We start from the raw sequence: 10,723 nt of genomic DNA, 5'->3' as shown, positions 1-10,723 counted from the left end.
AATTAAAGGTCTATATAAGATGATCAGGACCTTGTTCCTCCTCAAGTGATAACTAAAGCTATATGAGGAGGTGTCATTAAATAGTGGACCGTGGTTCAGACAGGGACCGAGTGACAGTCCTGTCGGGAGCGCAGGCACACCACTTAACAGAGTGGACTCCTCGCCTGTGTATCCTCGCCTGCCCACCCCATCCGCTGCTGCTGTTAAACTTGCAGCAGGGCACAGGATGAGAGATGCATATGGCCAGCTAAAGATTTGTTTTGAACTTTCCTCCTACTAGTTTGAGGTCATATCTCTGCGTTCTTTATCTTGGCTTCATATTAAAAAAAGCTGCCTTCCTGTACATTATCAACCCCTTAATATATTTACAGGTTTCAATCATGTCTCCCCTTTCCCTTCTTTCTTCAAGACTGTACATATTAAGTTCTTGAAGTCTAATTAAAGATCCATATAGAGGAATCAGGGCCTCCTCCCTCCTGTTGGTGATCCCTCTAGTGATAATTAAAGCTCTACATAGGAGAATCCAGACTTTGTTCCTCCTGCTGGTGATCCCTCTAGTGATAATTAAAGGTCTATATAGGGGGATCAGGACCTCGTTTCTCCTGATGGTGATCCCTCTAGTGATAATTAAAGTGTTTGTTAACCCCAAAAACAAATTAGATCCTGGTCCCTTAAAGCAGATTAAACATAAAAGTGCTTGTGCTGTGTAATCTCCCCCCCCCCCCCCTCTAAACTGTAAAAAAAAAAAAACCTGGCTGAACCTTTCACTTCCTGTATCCCCCTCTCTGCTCTGACCACGAAAACCACTGTGGTCAGCGTACGTCCCTCCATCATATGCAGCCCTGCTCTCAGCTCTCCTCTATCCCCCTAACCTCCTCCTCCCTGCCTGTCAACTCCGTGTTTGTGTCTCTTTCTCTGCCCATCCCTGCCACTATTAGTAGAAAAAAAAGTTTATATACGGTCACTGTCAGCCCCTCTATTAAAGCCTGGCATAGCACACTGTATAAATCTTTTATAAAAACGAGGTTTGTAAATACTTATTTAGCGCGATCTTCAGGTAGGTCACGTGACTTTCAGCCGGCTTCCAGGGCTACTGCGGTAGGGGCCGAGCAGCCATGTGATCTCCCCGGCTAACATCAGAGGAAGATCTCAGCCCCTCCTGCAGAAGCCATGTATCGGAGGTATACAGCAGCCGCAAGTCGTGTAACCGTCCTGAAGATCGCCCTAAATCGGTATTTACAAGCCTCGTTTTTTTTTTTTATCTTAGTTTTTATTGTGGTTTTGCACAAAAGATAACAATAATACAAGACACACGTTGTCATGTAACCTTAGTCATTGCTTCCAATCTGGAAGCTCAGTCCATCAAGAGTAAGCATAATAATAACATTAGTGAACATGTATAACATTCAACAATAACTTCTGAGAGGTTGAGAGCGCCATCAGTCAGCCCTGAACACCCCTACTGGGTACTAGCTGTGTTTGGGGGAGAGAGACGGCGCTTTCCATCCCTGGGCGTTCGTGGGTATAACAAGTCGCAATGGTAGGGGAAGGGGTAGGGACAAAACAACAAAAAAAGGGGTTCATGTTACCATACATTACAATAAAGCTAACGTTCAGAAAATCCTGTGCTTCTTATTTGGTTTTCCTTGTTGTTTCTCTACTTCTCCTCTCCATTTCCTCAGTGTAGTAAGAATGGCTGAGACGCGAAAAGTCACAGCGGGATACAGGAGGATGTGGATGTTACTTAAGTGGGGGAACAGACCAGCTGAACACTTCTGGGGTCTTTGATCCATAGGTCCCAGTTCTTGAAGAATTTGCCGGTAGTAAGATGAGCCTTGGCAAAACTATATTCCATTCTGAAGTTACCGTTAAGGATTGTAATGACGTCCTTGCATGTTGGGAGGAGAAATCCTTTTCCAATTTCTGGCTATTGCTAGCCTTGCTGCAATGAGAATGTGGGTGGCCACAGTTTGGGAGTTTCTGGGCCATGTAGGGACCATCAGGCCGAGGAGGAGGTCCGCCGCAGACAGGTTAGTTGTTGTGGGGAAGCTTACTTTGAGAAGATTGGTCGTTTGATCCCAGAATACTTTAAGTAGGGGGCAGTCCCACCAGATATGGATGAGAGATCCTGGAAGGCCGCAGTTTCTCCAGCAGAGATTAGAAGAGTTAGGATAAATTGTGGCAATTCTACTGGGGGTGTAGTACCACCGATTAAATCATTTTTGCACGGATTCCCAGTGTGTGGTGCAATGGGAGAGTTTTGAGGGTAATGATAACGCTTTATGCCATTGTGTTTGTGGCGAAGAATGTGGGATTTATATGTTCCAATGTTCTGTTTGAGCACGTATGTGCTTTTCTGCATCTTGTGAAAGTAGACCATAGAGGTATGAGATACCTTTGGAAGAGGATTTTCTTAACCGGAAATGCTGTAGGACTGGCAACAGTACATTGTCCTGGTTGGACCAAGTTATCTTAGCGAGTAGAGATCTAATCCTGAGGTATATGTAAAAAGTTCTCGGTGAGAGCCCGAACTTGGAGCTTAGTTTAGAAAATGACATTAAGTTGCAGGAATGGAAGAGATGTCCGATGGTATGAATGCCTGCCTCGAGCCAAGAGGTCAGTTGTAGATCCGGGAGTAGTAGTGAAACTGCTGGCAGCGGCATATATTGTAATATGGCGTGTGGTATGCCCTTTGATAGTTGAGGAAGGGATGTCCACACTCTGAGGGATGCTGTTATCGAGTCCATTCGGGAATGTGTGGGCATAGGAGCTAGAAGAGCAGCACAGAGATATAGCTGGAGGTCCTTAGCCAAAACAGTTGCTTCTATCTGTGACCATTTGTAGGCTATTTCGGTGTTCCACCACTGGTTAAGCTGGTCCAGTATGACTGCTTTATAGTACAAGCCAATGTTGGGAGTTCCCATGCCACCCAGTCTCTTGGGGGACATTAGGTTGTTTTTATGTATTCTGGGCTTCTTGTGCTGCCATATGAAGGAGTTGACTGTAGCTTGAAGAGATCGTAGTTGTGTTGAAAGAAATGGTATTGGCATCATACGAAATAGATACAAAATGTGTGGGCGGAGATACATTTTTGCAAGTGCTATTCTTCCGGCCCATGAAACAAAGGGGAGATGTAAGTCAGCGGACAGTTTTTTGAGCCTTTCCACGAGGTCTGCCAGATTGATGCGCAGGATATTTTTACTGGGTGAGAGTAGGTGGATCCCTAAGTAGGTAATGGAGGAGTCTTTTGACCACGCGAATGGGGATTGTTCAGAGATCTGTTGTTTGGTAGATTGGTCAAGTCCAATCGCTAGCATAACTGATTTACTATGATTCACCTTACATAGGGATATTGCACTGAACTGGTCGAGAACATTTTGAAGCGCTAATAGGGATTGTTTTGGTTCGGTAATGGAGATGATTACATCATCTGCATGTAGTCCAATTTTATGTTCCGTCTTCCCTATGACTATCCCTTTAATTTGATTTTCCGTCCGAATCTTCTGAGCTAGGGGCACCATGACCATGGCAAAAATTAGGGGCGAAAGTGGGCACCCTTGCCGAGTACCATTCGAGATACTAAATGTATCAGATGTTACGCCCGAGGTCCACAATCTCGCGCTGGGATTCGTATATAAGCCGAGTATGGCTGTCAGCAGTGTGCCCGATAGGCCAAATCTGCGCAGGACCGCTTCTACATATGTCCATTGCACCCGGTCAAATGCCTTCTCCGCATCCAGAGAGAGGATCAGAGAAGGCATTCAACGGTTTTCTCCCCACTGAATGAGGTCTATGAACCGACGGGTTCTGTCGGATGTTTGCCTGTGGGGTATGAAACCCACTTGGTCGATATGTATTAAGTGGTGTAGAACTGAAGAAAGTCTAAGGGCAAGTAGTTTTGCGTATAACTTAACGTTCGTATTCAGAAGGGAGATGGGTCTGTAATTTTCTGGGACATCATGGGATTTGCCTGGTTTGGGGAGGGTCACTATAAGGGCTTCTAAACATTCTTTAGGTATTGCCCCAGTGGAGGCAAATTGATTAAATGTCCTGCATAGATGAGGTGAAAGTATGTGTTGGAATTGTTTAAAATATTCATTAGCGAATCCGTCTGGTCCTGGGGCTTTATGTAATGGGAGGGAATGGATGACCTTATTAATTTCTTCGGTGGTGAAAGGGGTAGAAAGAGTAGCTAATTGTTCCAGAGTCAGGCTAGGGATTTGGAGGGACTCGAGAAAGGCAGTTATGTCATTTGAGTGTGGAGGGGTGGTGCCCTCTGTGGCGTGTAGATTATATAATTTGTTATAAAAGGTTGCGAATGTGTTGGCTATGTCTAATGGGTTAGGCCGCGTACACACGGGCGGATTGTCTGCTCAACTAAGTTCATCAGACAATCCGACAGACAGTCCGTTCAACTTTTGAATGAACGGACTTGACCACACACGATGAACAGACAGTCCGCTGAAAACTTGCGCGATGACGTGTACAGCACGTACGACGGGACTAGAAAAACGACGTCCAATACACTGCAATGCAACCTTCGGCCGTGTAAATCCTTTCTGAGCATGCGCCAAACTTAGTCCGTCCAACTTGCCTACACACGAGCGGACTGTCCGCTGAAACCAAGTTTGGACGGACAAAACCAAGTTTCAGCGGACAAAATTACGGAAATTCCGAAAGACAAAGTCCGTCAGACTGTCCGCTGAAAAAGTCCGCTGAAGCCCACACACGAGCGGATTGTCCGCTGAAACACGGTTCAGCGGACTAAGTTGGGCAGACAATCCGCCCGTGTGTACGCGACCTTAGTCATCCTAGCTCCTTGTGAATTTAATAGGAAGGGGATTTTGGATCTGACTTGTTGTCTTTTGCATTGCCGAGCAAGAAAGGCACTAGATTTGTTGTTAAAGGAGTAGGAGAGCTGTTTCAATCGTTGAATGTAAAATTGAAATCTGTTATGTAGGTGTTCGCTCAGTTTACGTCTGTGATCAGTTATCGCTGCGAGTGTTGCCTGATTGGGTGAGGCTTTAATATTTTCTAAATGTTTGAGTTGTTTAAGCAGTGATTCTGTCTCCTCCATTCTCTTTTTTTGTTCTTGCTCTCCAAATTTGATGAGGAGACCCCGTAGAAAGGCTTTGTGGGCCAACCAGATCATGGATTAGTCACTAGTAGATTCACAATTAGTTTCAAAGAAGCCCTCAAGCTCGGATCTGATCCTTCCCTCATATTTTGGATTATTCAAAAGAGAAGTGTTCATTCTCCAAGGGGGTCGTGTGTTTAAGTTGTGTTGTGGGAACATTTTCAAGGTAATTGGGGCGTGGTCTGACCAAGTGATAAGACCAATTTGTGTTTCTGAGATCGTAAATAGAGCTTGTTTGTTAGTGAGGAAGAGATCGATCTGAGAGTAAGAGCCCCCTGTATGAGACTAAAAGGTATAGTCGCGTTCAACGTCATGCATACACCTCCATGGATCGTAGAGATCTTAATTGGCTATAATTGAGGAGAGAGCAGAAGTTGGCCTTCTGCGTGGGTTGGTAGAGTCTAGGGAGGGATCTGGTGTGTCATTGAAGTCACCACAAATAATTGGGGCTCTATTTCTATATGGGTCTAAGTTGGATTTGAGTTTTTTGAAGAAAGATTTTTGGCAGGAATTGGGTACGTACACATTAACAAGTGTCGTGGGATGATCATTAATGGTGGCGGAGAGGATGATAAATCACCCCTCATCATCTGTTTCAATGTGGTGAAGGGTAAAGGGAGTTGCAGCATTTATTGCTATCATGACTCCACATTTTTTTTTTTACTGTGGTTCGAGAAAAAGTAGCGTGCAAATTTCTTATGTTTACAATTTGGTGGGTTGGTTTTGTTAGTGTGTCTCTTGGACACACAGGATATCAGCGTTAGACGAGCCTGCTTCTTTCCATAAGAGATTTCTCTTGAAGGGGGAATTAAGGCCCTTTGCATTAATTGATGTAATGTTAATAGCCATTTGCTATTTCCCTGGTAAGTACAGTATTCACGGGTAAGACAGAGAAGTTGAACGGGACTAAAGCTTTTAGAATATTTGTATACAGCTGGTTAGGATGACAATTGCCAGGAGGAGAGGGGGATAAAAAATTTTTTTTAAAAATATATAAAAGTTTTTAAAGAAAACACAGCAGTTGACACAGTTCAATTATAGGTACTGTTGATGTTAGAAGCGATAACAGCGTATTGTTCTTATAAGGAGTAAGGTAGCGAAAACAGTAAGAGAACTTAGAAACCAAGTGTGCTTGTGACACTATGAACCTGGGGGGTGAGATTCTGACATGTCGCTCGAGCAGGGGAATTCTATGCTGGGGACAGGTGATCCAAATGCAACTATCAATTATCAGGCTTTATCCAATTTATCCTTGCGGTGGCGAGGGTGTGAGGCTGAGGAGGCATTCTGATTATTGTGCCCGCGATGGGTCGGTGGAATAGGCAGTATGCCCCAGTTAGTCAGTTTCTTGTATCCATCTTTAGGAGACATTATTGGGACAATGTTTTGCTGGTATGTTACCAGGAGCTTTGTAGGATATCCCTAGTGGTAGGTAATTTTGTTCTCTTGGAGAACTGAAGTGACCGGCGCAAATGCCCTGTGTAGCTCCATTGTGGCTGGCGATAAGTCAGCATACAATGCTATTTTAGAGTAAGGTGAAGGCAGGGGTTTTAGATTTCTGGCCGTATATAGGATTTGTTCCTTTATATGAAAAAAAAAAATAATTCTGGCCAGCACATCTCTGGGTGCATCCGCTGGAAGGTTGTCCGGTTTGGCGATTCTGTGCGCACAGTCTATATTTAAGTCGTGAGGGGATAAGTTGGGGATCAGAGAAGTAATGAGTTGTTGTATGTACTGTTTGAGCTCAGTGGGTGGGACTGCCTCTGGGATCCCCCTGAATTTGATGTTGTTCCTTCGGGCCCTGTCTTCGAGGTCAGCCATTTTAAGTTTTATTTTATGTATTTCAGCTGAGTGATGCTCATGAGCATCCAGTAACTCATTGTGGGCTTTGCTCATTTCTGACATATGTTCCTCTGTTATGTCTACTCTGTCTTCCAGGCAATCAAGTCTGTCATGTACTTGTGAGAGAGACATCTGCAGTTCCCTATGCAGGTCTTTTTGTAAAGTAAGCAGCATTGATTTTAGCATACTTTCTGAGACAGGGTTGTCTGACAGGTACAGTAGCTAGGGAGGACATATGAGCCATGTTGTGAGATTCTAGAGCTGAAGCAGTGCCATGGTGTTTTTTGGCTTGGTGAGCTTTAGTGGGAGAGTTGCAGGGGGATGAGGCAATTCTCTTGCCTCTATCCTGTTGGAGCTCTGCGGCATCCATTTCAAGGGGAGGAAGGCTGTCCATGTCTTCTGGCTCTCTCCCATCCTGGCTCTCCTCAGCGCTGTGCGGTTGAGAGTAGTGAGGCTGTATCCCGCCGTGCTGCGCCCCTGACGGCGGAGTTCGGCCGGGGCCATCTTGGCCTTTCTTCTGCTCCATGCGGCCGAAATATTCAGTCAGGCGACGCGGATTTGATGGTGGATTCCGCCTGCCTGACATGCCCGAGGGTGTCCCGTAACTCTCCTCTCCCTTTCCGAAGAGAGGGGAGCCGTCTGTAGCTGTTCTGCCGCTCGTATCCCCTCTGCTCTGGAGCGGAGCTTAGACACTAAGCTTCCATCTTGCTCCGTGGCTGGCCACAGGTACTTACAGTATCTCACAAAAGTGAGTACACCCCTCACATTTTTGTTAAGATTTTATTATATAATTTCATGTGACAACACTGAAGAAATGACACTTTGAGTGAGTGTACAGCTTGTATAACAGTGTAAATTTGCTGTCCCCTCAAAATAACTCAACAAACAGCCATTAATGTCTAAACCACTGGCAACAAAAGTGAGTACACCCCTAAGTGAAAATGTCCAAATTGGGCGCAATTAGCCATTTTCCCTCCCCGGTGTCATGTGACTCGTTAGTGTTAAAAGGTCTCAGGTGTGAATGGAGAGCAGGTGTGTTAAATTTGGTGTTATCGCTCTTTCTCTCATACTGGTCACTGGAAGTTCAACATGGCACCTCATGGCAAAGAACTCTCTGAAGATCTGAAAAAAATAATTGTTGCTCTACATCAGTGTTTCTCAATTCCAGTCCTCATGGCCCACTAACAGGTCATGTTTTCAGGATTTCCCTCAGATGAAACAGCTGGGGTAATTACTAAGGCAGTGAAACTGATCAAATCACCTGTGCAAAATAATGGAAAGCCTGAAAACATGACCTGTTAGTGGGCCATGAGGACTGGAATTGAGAAACACTGCTCTACATAAAGATGGCCTAGGCCAGTGATGGCGCCTTGGCACCCAAGATGTTTTGGAACTACATTTCCCATGATGCTCATGCACTCTGCAGTGTAGTTGAGCATCATGGGAAATGAAATTCCAAAACATATCGGGTGCCAAGGTTCACCATCACTGGCCTATGCTATAAGAAGATTTCAAAGACCCTGAAACTGAGCTGCAGCATGGTGGCCAAGAGCATACAGCGGTTTAACAGGACAGGTTCCACTCAGAACAGGCTTCGCCTTGGTAGACCAAAGAAGTTGAGTGCACGTGCTCAGCATCATATCTAGAGGTTGTCTTTGGGAAATAGACGTATGAGTGCTGCCAGTATTACTGCAGAGGTTAAAGGGGTGGGGGGGTCAGCCTGTCAGTGCTCAGACCATACGCCACACACTGCATCAGATTGGTCTGCATGGCTGTCACCCCAGAAGGAAGTCTCTTCTAAAGATGATGCACAAGAAAGTCCACAAACAGTTTGCTGAAGACAAGCAGACTAAGGACATTGATTACTGGAACCGTGTCCTGTGGTCTGATGAGATCAAGATAAACTTATTTGGTTCAGATGGTGTCAAGTCTGTGTGGCGGCAACCAGGTGAGGAGTACAAAGACAAGTGTGTCTTGCCTACAGTCAAGCATGGTGGTAGGAGTGTCATGGTCTGGAGCTGCATGAGTGCTACCGACACCGGGGAGCTACAATTAATTGAGGGAACCATGAATGCCAACATGCATTGTGACATACTGAAGCAGAGTTTAATCCTCACCCTTCGGAGACTGGGCTGCAGAGCAGTATTCAAACATGATAACGACCCCAAACACACCTCCAAGACGACCACTGCCTTACTATAGAAGCTGAGGGTAAAGGTGATGGACTGACCAAGCATGTCTCCAGACCTAAACCCTATTGAGCATCTGTGGGGCATCCTCAAATGGAAGGTGGAGGAGCACAAGGTCTCTAACATCCACCAGCTCCGTGATGTTGTCGTGGAGGAATGGAAGAGGACTCCAGTGGCAACCTTTGGAGCTCTGGTGAACTCCAAGATGGTTAAGGCAGTGCTGGAAAATAATGGTGGCCACACAAAATATTGACAATTTGAACATTTTCACTTAGGGGTGTACTCACTTTTTTGCCAGCGGTTTAGACATTAATGGCCATTTGTTGAGTTATTTTGAGGGGACATCAAATGTACACTGTTATACAAGCTGTACACTCACTACTTTACATTGTAGCAAAGTGTAATTTCTTCAGTGTTGTCAAATGAAAAGATTTAATAAAATATTTACAAAAATGTGAGGGATGTACTCACTTTTGTGAGATACTGTATGTAGCCCCGTCAATTTATGCAGTGCTTCACATACACTGTATATAATACATTCACTTCAGTCCCTGCCCTCAAAGAGCTTACACTCTAGGGTCATCTGTTTCACATGCATCCTATAATTGCTTATGCAAGCTGGTCTTAGTTCTATAATGCATGGACTGTTTGAAAGGGTCTTTTAGGAACATTCCCTCAGTTAATTCTCAACTTATTTTGAACTTATAAATTATTATTGAGGGATCTTGCAGATATCCCATATGACCCAATGGACACTGGAACCCAGTACATGTTATATTTATAATGATTTCCTTGTGACATTGGGTCCCTGTTAGCCCTTGTACACACGGTCGGATATTCCGATGGACAATGTCCGATCGGACCGTGTTGTCGGATAATCCGACCGTGAGTGGGCTCCATCGGACTGTTTCCGTCGGAGTATCCGACGGACCAAGTTTTCCAGCTGGGCTATAAAATTTTCTGACAACATGATCCGATCGGACTTTGTCCGATTGTGTGTAGAGAATTCCGATCGGACAAAGTGCCACGCATGCTCAGATCAAATTCCTAGACCAAAGCTATGGCTACTAGCCTGAACGTAGTCCCATCATAACGAAATTACGTCATCACGTTCTGAAAGATCAGATTTTCCGACAACTTTGTCCGACCGTGTGTATGCAACAGTTTCGGACAAGAGCCGTCTGACAAAATCTGACGGATTTGGTTGTCGGAATCTCCGACCGTGTGTAAAAGGGCTTTTAGGCATCTTAAGATTGATTGATATCCAAATTATATTCACACCTACTACAGAGCAAATAAGTGGAGAACCAGTGGGAGTAAGAGAGAAATGGCAGGCAGTTATTCCAGATATGAGCAACCAGGAGTGGGATGAAATATGTTCCTCCCACCTGAAAGTATCCCCAGCCATCGGATTTTCGGACAACTATGTCTGACCGTGTGTGTGCGCAACAGTTTCGGACAAAATCCAATGGGTTTGGTTGTCAGAATGTCCAACCGTGTGTACAAGGGCTTAGGATACACTATTCCACCCCATACTTAGAGAGCAGAAGCCTTG

Source organism: Lithobates pipiens, unplaced genomic scaffold (genome assembly GCF_037356315.1).
Source record: "Lithobates pipiens isolate NorthernLeopardFrog02 unplaced genomic scaffold, aLitPip1_a1.2 Scaffold_18, whole genome shotgun sequence".
In the NCBI taxonomy this organism is placed as follows: Eukaryota; Metazoa; Chordata; class Amphibia; order Anura; family Ranidae; genus Lithobates; species Lithobates pipiens.
This window is presented reverse-complemented; position numbering follows the sequence as displayed.